We start from the raw sequence: 20,329 nt of genomic DNA on the forward strand, positions 1-20,329 counted from the left end.
AGCTTTCAATAGCTGTCGGTAGGTACCGAATTGCTTATAGTACTCTTTCTTACACAACATAAAAACCTAATATTACTACGCTGAAGATTCAATTTTAATGTTTTATGAGTGCTGTTTGAACGATATAGGGTGAAGTGGAATATGAGTTTGTGAGTGTTATGTTATAGCATCAACAGGTATGTTCCAAGAACGAACGGCTTAAACATCACATATTATGGAATTTCCTTATAGTTCATGATGTATTGGTTCATTCATGGGAGAAAGAATGTCTGGTTATTTTCAAATATTATTATTATTATGGAATTTCCCTATAGTTCATGATGTATTGGTTAATTCATGGGAGAAAGAATGTCTAGTTATTTTCAAATATTATTATGCAATTTCTAGCTCATGAAGTATTGGTTCATTAATGGGGAGAAAAAGTGTCCAATTATTTTCAAGTAAGAATATTTGACTGTTCTTCTTTGGCTGGATGGAAGGATTTGGATGAGGTCCACATCCCAATCAGTAAGAAATGCTAGTTAGTTAATATCTTGAAACAAAGAATAATCAACCTCAATATTGAGAGTGAAAAAACTTATTTGGGAAAAATGTCTTAGCAGTAAGTACTCGGTGAAAAAAGGATACAAATCTTTAATCAAGATGGGTATTCAGAATGGAAAGAGAGAATTAAAATATTGCTAGTATGATGCCATTATAACCAAAGAATGTTCTTTTTAATGGTTTTTTATCTACCATAGGATACTTTCTAGTGAGAGACTTATAAGGCTGGGAATCACAGATCACTTCTCTTGTATTTTATGTAGAAAGACAAAGAAGATGTTCACCATTTTCTTGTTAAGTGTGAGTTTTTTCAAAATTGTTGGAAATAATCTTTGGGTAAGTTAGGCTGGGAAGGTCCCGTCTTGTCCACTCCCTAATTTTTTTACTTGGCTTTCTCTTGTCGAATAAGGGGTCTATTTTGCAAAGTTTTAGAAGATTTATCTTTCAATAGTTGTATGAGGAATTTGGTGGGAGGAAAAAAGGATATTTAGGAGTGAACCTATGAGAGTTGATAAGGTGTGTGCTCAGATAGAGTCTTTATTTTGAGAAATAGTTAATACCTTTTCCATAAGATCATAATCTCTTTTCTCTACATATACATCAACAGATAATAAAAATTTAAATAAGTGGCAGAAAATAATTGTACTATTCAAAGGGCCCTAGTTGGTAAAGCATGGAAGGTAGATATAAGGAAATTAGTAAGGTGGGAAAAACCTATTGATCCCTTTGTCAAAATGAATTTCAATGACACTTTCAAGGGTAACCCAAGAGACTAGGGATAGGTGTTGTATTTAGAGACCGCAAAGGCCATATTCTCAAAGCATTTTTTAGAACTCCATATACTACAAAAAATCTAGAAGAGACTATGGTTGTTTTAGACAGTGTTAGAGAAGAAATCCTATCTAATATTAGTCATATTCATATTCAGTGTGACTCACAAATTGTGATTGGTGTTCTTGCCGCCAAGAAAGTGGTCAATTGGGAGCTCCAATATGTCCTGGGGGAGGCATGGAATTCTCTTCTTTGCTTCCTCGAATTCAAAATTTCCAATTGCTATAGAGAGGCCAATGTAGTTGTAGATTCATTAACCAATCTAGGGGAAGCATTGGAACATGGGTCCTCTACTGTGGATCTACCCCACCTCCACATATTAAGTTTGGATTCAAATATTTCCACCCCTCTTATCTCAAAATTAAAATGATAATTTCTCTCATTAGGCATTTGGAGGTGTCCATTATATTTACAAGACCAGGGGCTACATGGTCCCACTAAGAAAAGTCTCATATTATCTTCCTTTCTAAAATCCATAGATGTTTCCCTGTAAGTAAGATAGTCTATGATGACAATACTAGTAGATCATGTGAGGTTCTTACCACCAACATCACATAGTTTGCAATGTAAGCCTTAAACATCACACACTAATGAAAAGGTTAAGCTTGGAAAGAGTAAGTCAACTTTGACTATTTTACACTTTTAGCCTAGGAATCAAGCCTTAATGAGTGATGTTTAAGCTATCAATATTTGCAGTGTCTTTAAGGGACCGTGCAAACTTAAGAGAAGTAATTGAGCTTGGCATCCTATAAATCTTGGGGTAAACACTTTGCATTGAACTACCCCCCACCCTGTGCCCATTGCACCCGACTCCTTCACTTCCATTTCGTTTTGTGTTTCAATTTTTTGACCTCTTAACCTCCATCAGAACTTGCTACCTCTAAATTTTCTATATGTTCGGTACTAGGGGATATCATTTATCCATCTCTTGGTGACATTCAGGATCTACCCTCCTTGTCTTGTCATTTCTTGAGCTAAGAATTATGTTGGAAATCCCCTACCTTCATTGTTGGTTATCGTGGCTCCTCCCAAGGTAAGGCTTTGAAACATGTTGGTGGTATTTGTGTGGGTTTGAATGGTGTTGTCAAGTTCCTGCCTGACTGCTTGGGTAGTGTGTTGCTCTTACCCTTTTTTCTTCCATGGTCTTCTAGGAACATCCTTGGGATTTGAGCTTCTTAATGTTGTATATTATATATGATTTTTTCCACCACCCTTAAACATCACACACTAAGGAAGAAACTAAGCTTGAAAAATAAGTCAACATTGACTATTTAACAATTTTGGCATAGGAATCAAGCCTTAGTGTGTGATGTTGAAGCCATTTGAACTTTACCTAACTTGATCCTTGTGTTTTTCTTCCTCACACTCCCAACAGGGGGATTACAAAGTTCTATGATCGTAACATTAGCCAATTATCACCTTCATCTCTTGCAAAATTTATAACATGGGGTGTGAATCCCTACAACAACAAAGTTTGCTGACTGATATAATTAATAGAAGCATTTCACTTAAGATGAATGAATGGGTCACTTGTCTTGAGCATTAACTATTATAGTCAATGTTGACTATTATTAACATGATGCATCTATTTTTGACTCACTTCCAAGCTTCCCTTATGGGTTTATCATAGTGTGCTTGATTCATTAGGATCTTGTGGCCTGGTTTATCTATTGGCTTCCCTATTTTAGAATATATAGATATATATATATATATACATATATATACATATATATATATGTATATATATGTATACATATATATACATATATATATATATATATATATATATATATATATATATATATATATGTATATATATGTATATATATGTATATATATACACATGTATATACATGTATACATGTATATATAGATATATACATGTATATATATAGATACATGTATCTATATATGTATATACATGTATCTATATATATATATATGTATATATATACATATATATGTATATATATACATATATATGTATATATATACATATATATGTATATATATACATATATATGTATATATATACATATATATATATATATATATATATATATGGGAAAGGATAGGGACTTTTCTTTCCCATTCTTTCTCCCTTGAACTCTTGAATCAGTTTCAATTCAATCTTTAGATCTTGAACTAATTTTAATTCAATGAAGTATGGTGGATTGTGACCTATATTAAAAAAATAAAATTTAAACATTAACTACACTACAAAATTCATGGAACTCTTGAACTATAAAATAATCCTAAAAATCTTACCATTGCCCTCTAAAGTTTTATAGGAAGGTACCTTCATGGAATGCTACTATAAACTTAGATTAAGGTAAGAATCTCAATTTTATTAATTACCTTCTTACCCAATAGAGTGGAAAAATCAATATTCTTTAAAAGCCAAAGAGTCAAGAACAAGGTTCTTGGGGCTCCCATAATGAGTTTGTAGACCACAAGCATCAGCTATGAAATCCAACTTGAATTTCTTTCCACGGTGCCTTGAAAGTAGCTTGAGAAGAAGAAATTCAAGGCTCGACTTGATTCCACCTTCAATTCATTTGGATATAGGAAACTCTTGTAGACCCATCTAGTTGTGTACCACCACCTAGTTTCTACTTAGACACAAATCCACAATCTTTTTACAAAAAAAAAAACCAAATACAATAATATCACCATTTACAAATTTCAAAATTATTTTTTAAATTTTATTGTAAAACTATCTTATTTATTTCCAAATTATATTATATTATATTATTCATTTTATTTTTATTTATGAGTTAATTATAGTTATAATTTTTCTAGCCAAAAAACAATGTCTCAAATTTTTATATATTAATTGAATGAAAAATAATTACAATGTTAAGGACATCTACATAATAGACTATGAAAATTTATATTTTTGTATAAATTAATATTTCGTACTTTTGAGTTTTTACAATAGAAATAACTTCTATTTGTTTCTCAGCATCAAAAAATATGATAGTGTTACTAATAAAATAAATTTTTTTATTAGTACCATTTAAATGTAGAAAAAAAACTTTCTTTTAAATTTTCTCTTATGGATATTATATTTTATAAAATATTTATGATATAATTTAATATTTTTTACACGTGAGGAGGTAAACTTATTGCCTTGGAACGAAAGAAGTACTTGAAAACTTCGATAGTGTGACAACTTCACTAGTGTTTAATAGGTAATCTGAGCTATTCTCTTTTTAATTTCATTTCTTCATACATAAACACAAATAATGTATTTTTGTCAAATTTAATATATTTTCTCTATACTTTCTCATAGATATGGTGAGGAGGTTTCTCTCACGACCAATGACTACATGGAAGCATCAACACATGCATTAAATATTCTATGGAATGCAATTCAAATATTGGATCGAATATCTCTTCCATTAGATGTAGTACTAGAATTCCATGACTTGTCTGAAGAGATTGGTATAGAAGAATTAAAAAATGAAATAAAGGATGCAATAGATATCCATTGGCCAAATTCAACAGAAGAGATAAATAATATTAGTGCATGGGAAGCTATAGCTACTTATGAAAAGAAGGAAAATTCTTCAAAAGCTTACTCTTAAAATGTTAATCACATTAAAACATAAAACTTGTTGTAGTATATTCTTTTGATTCAATATTGCCTACACTAATGGTGAAAACACTATTCAACTGTTGTTTATACAATATTTTATCCAACTGTATTGTAGATGCTCATGTCAAGTTTGTTTTCCTTGACATTTCTAATATTAAGATGCTCATGTTAAGTATTTTTTCAGCTCTTCGTGGGATTTCTTCAGCTTCTCATGCGATTTTCTCAGCTTCTCGCCATGGGATCGTTTCAGCTCCTCATGAGAGTTTTTCAGTTCCTCCTCAAGATTGCGAATTTTTTCAGCTGACACTGAAATTTCTTCCATCTTTGATATCAGGACACGTTTGTTTTCTTCCATCTGAAATAATGTAATCCAAATCAATTTCCAAATTCAAACAAAGGTTAGCTTTGGAATAGGTAACCAAAATAAATCATATGCAAGGAAAAACATTTGGGTCTCACGTTCAGTTCAAAACCAAGTTTGGTTTAAAGAGATACACATTTTTTCATAATTTCCATTTTGATAATCACTTTGAACAATAATCAAAGTGGAAACAAAGGAAGTTGCCCAATGCTTGAATGACAATTAATAATGTTAAAATGTAAGTTCCAAACACAGACATGAAGGATAAAAATTCAGAAAACAATCTGTCATGATAGACATTAGCAAACAAAAAACAAAGAAGAATGGAAGAAAGCGAGAAAACCAATCAAAAGATACAAAACCTTTGTGTTGTTGTTTATACATGTAGAACAAGTGTCGCATAGTGACTTGTATTTGCCTTAAATTATAATAGTTTAATAATATTAAAATAAAATAGTATATTAAACTTACTTAAAAAATAGAATAGTATATTAAACTTAAAATAGTTTAATCCTTTAATTAGATAAAATAGTATATTAAGCTTAAAATAGTTTAATAGTTTAATTAGATAGAATAGTATATTAAACTTAACAATTAATAATTATAAAAGTCAATTTATTTGATTCTAATGATAATATTTAATATAATTGAATTTAAATTTTAATATTTTTCATAAAATCATAGATATAAAAAACTACTAATATTCAATTTCTGATTTAAAAATATATCATTCTATTTTTTAATATAAAAATATTCATCATAAAAATTAATTTATAATTTATAATATAAATATAATGATATCTTAGCTATTGATATTGTGTTTTATTTGATTTAAATTCTAAAGCTATTAAAATTTATTTGATTATCATTAAAAAAAACTGATCATTTGTAATATAAATAAATATATAGTTAGTGTCTCCCCATTTGAATTCAAAACCTTTAAAAATATATTTGATTCGTTTAATATTTTCATATATCTATCCTTCAAAAAATATTGTCTCACAAGGGTATGCTTCCTCAAATCCTCTCCTATAAGACCTAAATGTATAAGCCAATCATATTGAAATAAATGATTTTATGGATTTTAGAAATTAAAATCCTTTTATATATACATTAGAAAAATTGAAAATTGAAATCCAAAATAAAAATATTTAGATGTGATTGGTTGGGATACAAAAGATTAATCACTACTTAAGTAGAAGTGATTGCAACCATAGCATAATCACAAAGAGACTAAAGTAACCATTAAATACTAACTATATACATATTATATATTTATATAATATATATAGATAAAGCTGAGATATATCAAGGCTTTAATTTTTTATATGAGTATTTTTTGTGTAAATTAAAGCCTCGATATATCTCACCTTTATCTATATATATTATATAAATATATAACATGTATATAGCTAGTAGCATCCGGAGGGGATGTCAAAAGAATACATTTCTAATATTTATTATATAATATTATATTATTACATAAATTTTCTAATATGAACTTGTATAATTCTGTTATGTAAAAGACAAATTTTTGAATTTGACAAATAAGTCTAATTTAACATAGGTTTGGGGTTGTAGTTGCTTAGTTTAATACTAAAAAATGTCAAGCCTTCTGAGTAGGTTTAGAGTTTGAATTTATTGAGGTTTATAGTTAGGGTTAAAATTAGTTTATTGTTAAGGATACAGTTTTTTGTTGATTTAGTATTATGTTTAGGATTCATTATCATTTACAAGTTTATTAGGTTTAAGGTTATGATTCAATTTGGGTCAGCATTTAATCACTAATAGAGTTCACTTTTGGCTAGGGTTATTATGTAATGACTTAATGAGAGGTTTAACATTAAATTGTATTTAAGGTTATTTTGTGGTTAGAGTTTAGTTTGGTTTAGTTTTGCCCCTATCTTTCAATTTCCTCTCTCTCTCTCTCTAATAATCTTTTCCCCCTACTTAACATACCTCAAACATGCACATCTCACCCTCTCCCTCTTCTCTCATTCACTATATCTGTCTCACACATATCTCTCACATTAATTACTCTCTCTCTCTCTCTCTCTCTCTCTCTCTCTCTCTCTCTCTACACACACACACACACATATATTCAATTTTCTAATTATTGCCTATCTTTTCCTACATTACCTCTCTCTTCCCTCATCACCATTTGTATCCTTTTCTATCCCTAAATTTTAACCTTTTCAAGATTTGTTTCATATGAACCCCTCTAACCCCTTTTAATTTCCCTTTATTATTTTGTCCCTTTTCATTCCCTCGTAATATCTCTTCCTAATACTAACAATATATCTTTAGCTTCTCTCTCTCTCTCTCTCTCTCTCTCTCTCTCTCTCTCTCCCCTTCCATATTTTCCCCTATTTATCTTCCTAATCTATCTCATGTCTATCACCTTGTCCCCATTATATATTATCTACCACCTATAATTAATCACTCTATCTCTTTATCTTCCACTCACTCTTTTTCTCAATCCCTCCTGTCACCATATCTTCCCCATATCTATCTCCTATACATACACATTTACATCCCTATAATCTCTCTCTCTCTCTCTCTCTCTCTCTCCCCATATTTTTACCATATTTACCTTATTTATCTACCTCATGTCTCTCACCTTGTTCCCATTCTATCTTATCTATGCCCTATAATTACTCACTCTCTCTCCTCATCTTTCACTCACTCTTTCTCCTCATCTTCCACTCACTCTTTCTCCCACTCCCTCTTTTCACCACATCTTACCCATCTCTATCTATTATACAAACAAATCTATATCCCCCTAATTAATATCTTTTATAGTCTTCCTCCCATCCCCCCTCTCTCTAAAACTTTGTGATCTCAATACTTTTGCCATATTTTCTCCCTATTTACCTTATTTATCTACCTCATGTCTCTCACTTTGTTCCCATTTCATCTTATCTACCACTTCTCTAATAGTTAATCAGTTCCCTACTCTCACCATATTTTCCCCTTATTTACCTTCTTTATCTACCTCATTATATATTCCACTAAAGGTTTAACATTAAATTGTATTTAAGGTTATTTTGTGGTTAGAGTTTAGTTTGGTTTAGTTTGGCCTCTACATACATACATACATACATACATAAATATATATATATACATACATAAATATATATATATACATACATAAATATATATATATATATATACATATATATATATATATATATATATATATATATATATATATATATATATATATATATATATGTTCAATTTCCTAATTATTATCTTCATTTTCCTACATTACCTCTCTCTTCCCCCATTACCATTTTTTATATTTTTTTATCCTTAAATTTGTACCTTTTCAAGATCCATTTCATATGAATTCCTCTAACCCCTTTTAATTTCCCTTTCTTATTTTGTCCCTTTTCTTTCCCTCATAATGTCTCTTCCTAATACTAACAATATATATTTACCTCATCTCTCTCTCTCTCTCTCTCTCTCTCTCTCTCTCTCTCTCTCTCTCTCTGGCCATATTTTCCCCAATTTATCTTCTTTATCTATCTCATGTCTATCACCTTTTTGCCATTATATCTTATCTACCACCTATAATTACTGACTCTATCTCTTTATCTTCCACTCACTCTTTTTCTTGCTCCCTCCAGTCACCATATGATCCCTATATCTATCGCCTATACATACACATCTATATCTCTATAATTACTCTCTCTCTCTCTCTCTCTCTCTCTCTCTCTCTCTCTCTCTCTCTCTCTCTCTCTCTCTCCTCTCGTCGTATTTTTCCCATATTTACCTTATTTATCTACCTCATGTCTCTCACCTTGTCCCCATTATATCTTATCTGTGCCTTGTAATTACTCACTCTCTCTCTCCTTATCTTCCACCCACTCTTTGTGTCACTCCATCCTTTCACCACATCTTCCCCATCTCTATCTGTTATACATACAAATCTATATCCCCCTAATTAATATCTTTTATAGTCCTCCCCCCCCCCCCCCTGCCTCTCTCTAAAACTTTGTGATCTCAATACTCTCACCATATTTTCTCCCTATTTACCTTATTTATCTACCTTTTTACTTACCTTATTACTCTCTCTCTCTCTCTCTCTCTCTCTCTCTCTCTCTCTCTCTCTCTCTCTCTCTCTCTCTCTCTAACAATCTTTTTCCCCTACTTAACATATACCTCAAACATACATATTTCACCCTCTCCCTCTTCTCTCATTCACTATATCTATCTCACACATCTCTCACATTAATTATTCTGTGTGTGTGTGTGTGTGTGTGTACACACACACACACACACATATTCAATTTTCTAATTATTATCTTTATTTTCCTACATTACCTCTCTCTTACCTCATCACCATTTGCATCTTTTTTTATCCCTAAATTTGAACCTTTTCAAGATTTGTTTCATATGAATCCCTCTAACCCCTCTTAATTTCCCTTTCTTATTTTGTCCCTTTTCATTCCACTCATTCCCTCGTAATATCTCTTCCTAATACTAACAATATATATTTAGCTCATGTTTCTCTCTCTCTCTCTCTCTCTCTCTCTCTCTCTCTCTCTCTCTCTCTCTCTCTCTTCCATATTTTCCCCTATTTATCTTCTTTATCTATCACCTTGTCCCCATTATTTATTATCTACCACCTATAATTACTCACTCTATCTCTTTATCTTCTAGTCACTCTTTTTCTCAACTCCTCTTGTCACCATAACTTGCCCATATCTATCTCCTATACATACACATCTCTCTCTCTCTCTCTCTCTCTCTCTCTCTCTCTCTCTCTCTCTCTCTCTCTCATATTTACCTTATTTATCTACCTCATGTCTCTCACCTTGTCCACATTCTATCTTATATATGCCCTATAATTGCTCACTCTCTCTCCTTATCTTCCACTCACTCACTCTTTCTCCCACTCCCTCTTTTCACCACATCTTCCCCATCTCTATCTATTATATAAACAAATCTATATCCCCCTAATTAATATCTTTTGTAGTATTCCTCCCCTTCCCCTCTCTCTAAAACTTTGTGATCTCAATACTCTCACCATATTTTCTCCCTATTTACCTTATTTATCTACCTCATGTCCTCCACCTTGTTCCCATTCTATCTTATCTACCACTTCTCTAATAATTAATCAATTCCCTACTCTCACCATATTTTCCACTTATTTATCTTCTTTATCTACCTCATTATAAGTTCCACTAAAGGTTTAACATTAAATTGTATTTAAGGTTATTTTGTGGTTAGAGTTTAGTTTGGTTTAGTTTGGCCTCTATCTTTATGTGTGTGTGTGTGTGTGTGTGCACGCACACACACACACACACATATTCAAATTTCTAATTATTATCTTTCTTTTCCTACATTACCTCTTTCTTCCCCCATCACCATTTTTATATTTTTTTATACTTATATTTGTACCTTTTCAAGATCCATTTCATATGAATCACTCTAACTGCTCTTAATTTCTCTTTCTTATTTTATCCCTTTTCTTTCCCTCATAATGTCTCTTCCTAATACTAACAATATATCCTTACCTCATGTTTCTCTCTCTCTCTCTCTCTCTCTCTCTCTCTCTCTCTCTCTCTCTCTCTCTCGCCATATTTTCCCCAATTTATCTTCTTTATCTATCTCATGTCTATCACCTTTTTGCCATTATATCTTATCCACCACCTATAATTATTGATTCTATCTCTTTATCTTCCACTCACTCTTTTTCTCGCTCCCTCCAGTCACCATATCATCCCCATATCTATCTCCTATACATACACATCTATATCCCTATAATTACTCTCTCTCTCTCTCTCTCTCACACACAAACACACATTTGTTCTAATCCCAAATCATCCTCCTAAACCTCTAATGCTTTTATATCTAGATACCTAGTATATGTCCCCTCTCCTCTTCCTTATTCCATCACCATCTATTTATATTGCATAGACTAATTATTCTATTCCTCAACATTCTCTCTCTCTCTCTCTCTCTCTCTCTCTCTCTCTCTCTCTCTCTCTCTCTCCACGACATATGTGTACCCATTTCTTAAAAATTCATTTTTTAAAGTTTTCGACAGATTTTACATGTTGCTTTTAGCTTTTCAAAATGGGTACCCATTTTTTGAAATTCAAATAATGGGTGTCCATTTCTTACAACATGAGGTGAGATTTTTTTTCTTGTCTCGGATTTTGGTTTGGGACAGGCTTGGTGAGACCAAGCCTATGCCTTGGCCTCTCAAGATTTGGCTAAGGCATTGAATTGACAAATTCATGCCTTGCTATAATTTTTAGAGGGTCTTCTTGATCAAATTTTTTAACAAAACAAAAACCCATTAGAGCTCTGACTGTCCTGATTTCAGAAATATAAATTTTATAGTGTTGTGATTTTATTTACTATTTTTGTATTATTTTTTAATCAAAGGTGGTACCTAAATGTAAAATAGTAACATTCACTAAAACTTTAATTACTTTTTTATTTTATAATTTTTCTTAAATCAATTTATATGTCATCAATATACATTATAATTTTTTGATGTTTAAAAAAAATAATTGAAAAAAGTGAAATTTTGATCAAATTATGGTGTCTGTACACTAGAGGTTTTAAAATTAATTTAAAAAAATATTCATTAAAAAATTCAAGAAAAATATTCTCATCAATCTTTGGTGTGTCACGTAACTCCATTTAAAAGGATTCACAAATATTCATTCATTTGTGTCAAATTATGGTATTCATACACGAGCATGGTATGGTCCTTAAATAGACATTTTGAAAAAGTGGTTTTTGAAGATCCATACCTAAAAAAAAATCCATCATGTAGGTATACATATAAATTACATATTAAAAAAGAAGATCCCAGGCACTACAATTTTTATTTCTAAAGTTTTTTTATATTTAATTTCTAAATGACTCAAATTTTGGCATCAATTGACAAAATATTTCAAAAACAGGAAAAACACTTCCACTTTTTGGCCAAAAGTGAGACCCAACTTCTTGCACTGACCCATATAAAAGTTTTCCACATCTAATTAAAGAGTTACCAATAATAATTGTTTGAAAGAAAGAACAACGTGGTACAAATTATGACTTTACAGTTAATAGGGATTGTGTATATCATGCCCTAAAGTATAAAATTAAAAAGGATAAGTTTTATTCAAATGTTTAAGTGGATGCTCATAAATTGGATGATATTGAAAGGAATTGTGATTTTAATATATTTAAACAAATTAAGACTTTTCATGTTCAAGTTGAGAGTGAATCAAATGAATTAATCTATGCACAATCTGAAATGGATGATAAAGAAAATAGTAACCTAAATCAGTCAACTTCAATGGCAACAAGGTCAACAAACCTTCAAAGGGAAATGGAATTTATACAGGCATGGATAAATAACCCCAATACAGATCCTTTAAAGTTAATTAACTAGCCATCAATAGGTGCATCTCCAGTAAATGAATATGTTATGCCAAGTTTGCTGGACATGGCCTTTCCTACATTATTTCCCACTAGACAATGTGATTGGTGGGAGCCCCGTGTACGAAGAATACACCTCCATGAAAATGTGAAGCATCTTTTTCAATACAGGAATCATTGATTTGGAAAACACTCGAGGTTTAGATATTATATATATGATGAACATGATAACGAGGCACCGAGCACAAAATTCAAGTACAATTTTTGTCAAAAGAAATATTTAGGATGTACCAATAACCATAGATGAGTTACATCAACATATGGAAGATGTACCAAACAAAAAATTGGTTGACAACTTAATGTGTTGGTGCAAAATTACGAGGGACCAAGTCATACTAGAAAAAATGTCAAGGATAATTGTGTGATCTGCTTAAACAACTAGGAACTCCAACTATTTTCTTCACACTTAGTGCAACTGATTTACATTGGCTAGATCTACATGCACTAATGCTTGGAACTTCACTTACAGTCCCTAGAGAAGCTCAAAAATGGAGAACACAAAATTTTAGTGACTACCTTCATATTGTGGCTCACTACATGCAACTTAGGCACACAATGTTTTGAAAAGAGATTTTAGAGAAAGGAATGAATGTGAAAGACTTTTGGTCCAGATATGAATGCCAACATAGGGGCTCTCCACATGTAAATGGTTTTTTATGGCTTCACAGTGCTCCAAATATGGATACATTAGATTGGGATAATGAAGAACATGTAAAACATGTTGAAACTTATTTTCATCATATTGTTCATGCGTGGAATCCACGGGCATGTGTTAGTGCACACAATATGCAGGTATTTTTACAATGGAATTAAAAATATTTTCTCATTCTAATTTTTTTATTTTAAATCTATATGTTAAAATATTTATTTGTATCCATGCATTTCAGAATTTTGCACAACATCCATGTTTGAGAAACATGAGACAACTTTTAGAAATGAATGTTGATCAAGAATGATGAAATTTTAAATATTGTTCAAAGGCATACAATTTGTAGAGAGGGTGCGTGTCTCAGGAAAAAAAAGGACAAAATGACTTGCACATAATAATAATTTTATTTCTTTGTTTAGTTTTAAAAGTATATTTAAATTGTATTTATTGTTCTATAACTATTTCTAAATATATATTAGGTTCAACGCTCCTTGGCCTCTAAATACAAATGGTTCAAAACTATATGAAGATGGTGAAAGTGGAGGAAAAAAAATTGAGCCTATGCGAAATGATGAAATAGTTAACTCTCACAATCATTATTTATTGTAATTATGAAGAGCCAATATAGATTGACAACCAATTTTGTCAGCACAAGCTATAATTAGATACATTGTAAAATATGAATCCAAAGCAAAGAAAAGCTCAGAGACATACCATCAATGTTGATGCGTCTAGTAAATATTGAAAATCAAGAAGATTTTGCTTCCAAAGTGTACAATAAACTTTTAACTAAAACAATCATTGAAAGAGATGTTGGTGCTCAAGAAACATGTCACATGCTCCTCAAGCTTCCTTTGGTTGAATGCAGTAGATGCTTTGTTAACCTTAATGTCTCATGTAAAATATTTAAACCTGTTAACAAAAAAAGTGAGGATGGCTCTCAAGAAAAAGGAAAAATCATTTATAGATTCACATAGAAGTAGGCCTTTGTCTATGGAAACTATCTCTTTGATTGATGCATTGAAAGGTTGGATATATAATAAAAATAGGAAAAAAACTAACAAATGGCAACGTAGACAGAAGTTTGCAATTATGAGGGTGTATCCAAGATTTGTTTCAACTCCACCACATGTGTAAGATAAGTTTGTTGATTTTTGCTTTTCAGAATTGTTGTTGTATAAACCATTTTGTGAAATTATAGTAGATATTGGTGAAGATAGTAATGCAACAATTTCAAATTGGGATTCATTCAATTATTGATCCATGGCATGTGGAACGAAGAATAGATGTAGAAGATAATGATTACATTAGTGAATCAGAAAGTGAAACTAGAATGAAATTGGTCCAAGTAACATTACAAAGCATGAATGGGAAATCATTTCGTAGTTACATCATGGTCAAACAATGGACATTTTAGAAATTGATATGCTCGGAAGAAGGGATATTGATAGGCAATTTAATTTGTCGAATCACAACAAGTCTAATCAATATATTGTAGATGTTATCAATTTTATTTGTAGAATGAGAGAAAGTGGATGCATTATAAATTCTCAATCTCAACATTAAGTTAATAGTGACAATTTGGGTGAAAAACAAAAAAAGGCATTTGACATTATTATGATACACTACAATGGGGGTAAAAATATAACACCATTATATATAATAGTTCAGGGTACAATAGGGACTGGAAAGTCATATTTGATTGGTGCCATCAATAAATATCTCAATCAAGTAGCACAACCTCATCGTTTTCCACTTCTACTATTAGCACTGACAGGAGTAGCTGCATACAACATAGGTGGTTCAATAGTACATTCAAAGTTAAAAATTCCAGTAAATGATTTTACTCAGTTAGAAGGAACATGTTTGATAGGTTTTCAAGAAGAAATGAGCCATGTAAGATATATATTGATAGATGAAATGAGCTATATTAGAGAAAAGTTGCTTGAAAATATTGACTCCCAGCTTTGTCAAGCATTTCCTCATAATGCAGATGTTAACTTTATAGGTTTGTTTTTATTTTCAAATAAGATTAAATAATTAGTAAAAATGATTTCTTTTTATTTATATAGTTTTAAAAAAAAATTATTTCACTGAATTATTTTCAAATATTTGTTTTATTTTTTAGGAATTTTAGTGATTTTAGTTGGTGACCTCATATAGCTCCCTCCAATGAGAGAAAAATTTGCATATGACAATAGGAGGTGTGCAAAGATCTTATGGGAAGAATTTAAGATTGTAATCACATTGGAAAAGGTTTATAGACAAAATGGAGATGATTTGGAACAAACAAAATTTTGTGAATTGCTAACAAATCTGAGAGATGCTAAACCAACAATTGATGACTAGAGATTACTGATGTCACAAGCAACATGTAACATTTTACCAGTAATAAATGTAGATTTTGATAATAATGTTCACCTATTTTCCACTAATGAGAATGTTTGCAATCATAATCAATATAAATTGCATTCTCTTAAAGAGCTTATTGCATGTGTTATTGCTACAAAACTATCAGATTTTGGTGTGGCAAATGGCAATTCAAGTGATGAACTTGATATGTAATTGTTAATTTCAAAGCATGCAAGAGTTATGTTGACTTCTAATTTATGGATAGAAGCAAGTCTTATGAATGGTGCTTTGGGTAATGTTGAGGAAATTGTCTACAAGCTAGGAAGAGTGCCACCTAAACTACCATTGTATGTCATGGTGAAATTTGGCAACTACTCTGATTTTCCATTCAATAATTTAGATTCCAAAATAGTACCTATTTGTGTTGTACAAAGAGGTTCTACTACTCAAATACCTTTGAGATTGGCTTGGGCATTGACAATACACAAATCTCAAGGATTGACACTTGAAAAGACAACAATTGATATAGGACCAACTGAAGGAATAGGTCTAACATTTGTGGCAATATCTCGTGTAAAGTCACTACAAGGTTTGAGGATAATACCACCCTTTTTTTATGACCATTATGAGAAAATGAAAAAGGGGAAACAATTGGAAAAAAGAAAAGCTGAAGAAAGAAGATTTAAATTATTAGAAGAAAATTTACAATAATTAATATTTTATCAAATGTAAATGAAAAATTGTTTTCAATGTAGCTAATTGTAAATAAATATATTTAGTTTATCTTGTGGAAGTTCATCATTCTCAATTAAAATTGTATTATTTTTTCCATTATTTTTTTAAAGATTATTACGCTAAGTGACTACAAGTTAAATGTACACATGATATTTGTTTAAAATGATACCATTGAATCTAAAATCTCACGAAACAATCTTCTCTAAACGAAATAATTGAATCCTATTTTGATGTTTATTATTCTCATTTCGCATTATAGTATTTTGATCAATAAACAAAATTTAGTGACTATGTTTCAAGTGTCAAAGCTATATGTACTCATCATATTTGTTGTTAATGGTTACATCTATGTTTTATCTCTATTATTATTATTATTTTCTTTCTTCATATATACTTGAAGGAAAATAATGTTAAGACAAAGAATAATTAAGGTTGAAATCTCATTTGATCATATTGATCTCCAAAGAATCCATCTTGAGGAAAGAACAAATTATTTATCTTCAAAAAGGCCTAGAAATATTGCTCGACATGATGATGATAGTAATTCTACATAGACTTATATAACTTTGACTTATAATTGTAATTGTGAATGAAATTGGATTCTATCCCTTTTCATAATTGAATACTAGGAAAAAATATAAATTAAACCTAACCTTAAAATATCATGTTGTACCCTTATGGTAAACCAAATCTTATCAATACATGAGCATGAAAATGTAAATTAAGTCTTCCCCATTTTAGAATTGAATATTAAGACACATTATAACCTATACCTAACCATAACCCACATATAACATTTTAAAAATATCTTGTTGTACCCTAACCATAAACAAAATCTTTTCATAACATAAAAATGAGTTCTATTTGATAGAGACTGATGCTGACTCAAGAATCTGGATGCTACTAGCTACAAGTAAAAAATAAATTAATAAAAGACTTTAGAAAGAAAAGAAACCAAACCTGGAGTTTTGGTGGAAAGAGTGTGAGTTTTTTTCCAAGTGTCAAACCCTTTTTCTCCCACTTATCAGCGCCTGTGAAGATAACAAGCATGTAGTCCACTATTTTTGGTCCAAACAACGTCTGCAAGTTATCTAAGACAGACGCTTCTTCAGTGGTGAATCGCGCTTCAGCGGAAAGCACCAAAACTATCCCATGAATTCCATCCTTTACAAGTTCAACGCATCTTTCAATTTCTTTCCCAAGAAAATCTGAAGATGTATCTGTATCAAATAGTCCTGCAAAACTTTAATAATTACTTTTAAAATTGCTATTACATTGCTTGAAAATAGCATTATCACAAAGGTATTAGTGATCGAAAGAATGTTTTAATATCCTTAAATGACATTAAAAAGTTGGTTATTGGGTAACTCATTGCAATCTCTTTAATCTACTATAGTTGATTAAACACTAAAATTAGTTTATCTCTAAGAGCTCTATGAAACTTAAGTTGATCTGAGAAAGAAGCCATATAAATCATAAAGGTGTGTTGCAATTTACAAGTATAACAATTTAGAATATCCCTCTCATTAAACTCAAGGAAACAAAGTAACAATTCAAGTACATTGCCAATCACAAACAAGCATTTGCAAAGACTCGTTGCCGTTTTGAAAATAACTTATAGCTTACCATTAATTCCAGTTAGTCATTTGGTCATTTGTTTTAACAACTATGAGAGCTGCAATAATATGTAGATATGCTATATGCAAATGGTGAAATACTCAGGCCATATTGATAAAATTAGGCAAGTGGTTTTATGACTGCGATTCAAAAACTATTACAAACATAAAAGAACTCTTTCCTATGATAAAAGAATGTGTCATGCCAAAAATATTTAAGATTGTATGTGACGTTGAACAATGCCCTATGATTAGATATTCTAGTGGGGAAAGAGAATTCTTAAGCATTTGTCGTCTGCTTTATTCTGTACGGTATTACAGATGGGTATTAACTTATTAGAATTTGTTGCACTTTTCTGATCTTAAGTACTTTGACAGCAGTAAATTATTTAAACAAACTATTTTTATTAATAACAATTGTTTACTTTCATCACATTTCATAGGACATCAGGGATATAACTTCAGCTGGTGATATGATCCTTTCACACTCCTTTTTTACATATTGTACTTAATCACAAGTTATAACAAATATAAGAATCTGCTCTTGTAGTATTGTGTAGTTTTTGAGTCAAACTTATTTCATCAGCAGTGATTTACATAAGATTTGTGCAAATCAGAATCAATGACTCTCTTAAAAACTACATAGTTGACTTCCTATCTCCTACTAGACACTTTCATATTTATCTTCAACTAGACACTTTCATATTTATCTTCAATCATAACAAGTAAACGTTAGTCAATTGACTTTCTTAAAAACTACATAGTTGACTTCCTATCTACTGCTAGACACTTTCATATTTATCTTCAATCATAACAAATAAACGTTAGTCACTCAGTTATATGGCCCCTTTTTTACACAAATCCATTCACGATTTAATTCTATACCAACATGTGTCTGTTTTGTATGCCTTTGTATAGTAGAATCAGAATAGTTGACATTACTTTATTTGCTTCTGATATATCAAGGTCTTCAATCTTTGACCTTGCCCATGTTTTCATAAACCTTTTGCTATCATGGCCTATATAGACTTAGTTGATATTATCATCACAGTTATAAACAATATTTACATTTTCAAACATTAGTCATTGGTATGTTTAAGGGTTTCAACTCAAAAGCGAAAGAGAGAGTTTTTACAGGCCTTTCTCTCAGCATAAGACCATTGACTAGCCTGGTTAGTAATTATTGCATTCCCTTTCCACTTTCTACTAATGCAGTGTAAGTTATACTAGAATGTAAGGAATGAGATAGCAGAAATCTTTCATAAACTATGTTCTCAATTTGTATCCGATAGTTTAATAAACCGCTGGAACCCATTGCTATCTTTTACCAACGATAAATAACATTTGAGAGGCCATGACCAGATCTAACTAACGGAAAAAACCCACTAGCTAATATGACACAAAAAGTCCCAAGAGAAATAAAATTAGCAGAGCCATAACTGATGAACAGAAAACATAGAAAGAGAGGAGGAAAAAGAAATGAGAGAAAGGGGTGATAATTAAAGTCACACCAGGAGTATCGACCACATTAATGGTTCTGTCATTCCGGAAAGTTGTCTGTAATTCACAGTGCTTCGTTACAGAGGATTCGCTGCATTCTGACTTGAAAGCAGTTCGGCCAAGAATGGAATTACCAGTTGAACTTTTTCCATTTCCACTTCGACCCATCAAGACTAGATTTGTGACCAGGCTCCTTCCATGACTAACATCGTTTTCTTCCATTTTGCCTCCCCCCATTTTCTCTATCCGTTCGTTTTCTCCCTCTACACACTCTTTCGACCTCTTCCTCTTCTTCTGCTTTTGCCTCGCCCTAGAAATTTGATGACAACACGAGTGAAGAAGAGAGGAAACAAGGCCATATTTGATACGTGGGTTGAGGGAGTGACGGCGAACCCCGCGTGAGAGATGATGATCATCCCACTGCCCAATGATATTTTGTTGAATATAAAATCCTCGCGACCTGTCTGGCGGCTGGGTTTTAATTACCCACAGAGACGGCACATCTGGTTTATCACATTGAAGACGTAATAGATTGTGTGCTGCATCCCCCAAGAAATTACACTCCGAATTATCTGTTTTTCGAAGTCCGCAACTAGTAATTGCACCTGTACGGATGCCTCGAATGGCAAGCCAGTGACGAAAATGCACTCCCTTTACATTGTTTTTTTCTGACTTTTCAAAAAAAATTC

The 20,329-nt window shown here is 31.3% G+C and overlaps 1 pseudogene; it reads right to left on the reverse strand.

Annotated features, from left to right (window-relative positions):
• Positions 1 to 5,058: 5,058 nt before the first annotated feature.
• Positions 5,059 to 19,877, reverse strand: LOC149568721 (immune-associated nucleotide-binding protein 9 pseudogene; annotated as a pseudogene).
• Between the last annotated feature and the right edge of the window lie 452 nt (positions 19,878 to 20,329).

Source organism: Cupressus sempervirens, chromosome 3, assembly GCF_028749045.1.
Source record: "Cupressus sempervirens isolate cs-2001-9-10 chromosome 3, ASM2874904v1, whole genome shotgun sequence".
NCBI lineage: Eukaryota > Viridiplantae > Streptophyta > Pinopsida > Cupressales > Cupressaceae > Cupressus > Cupressus sempervirens.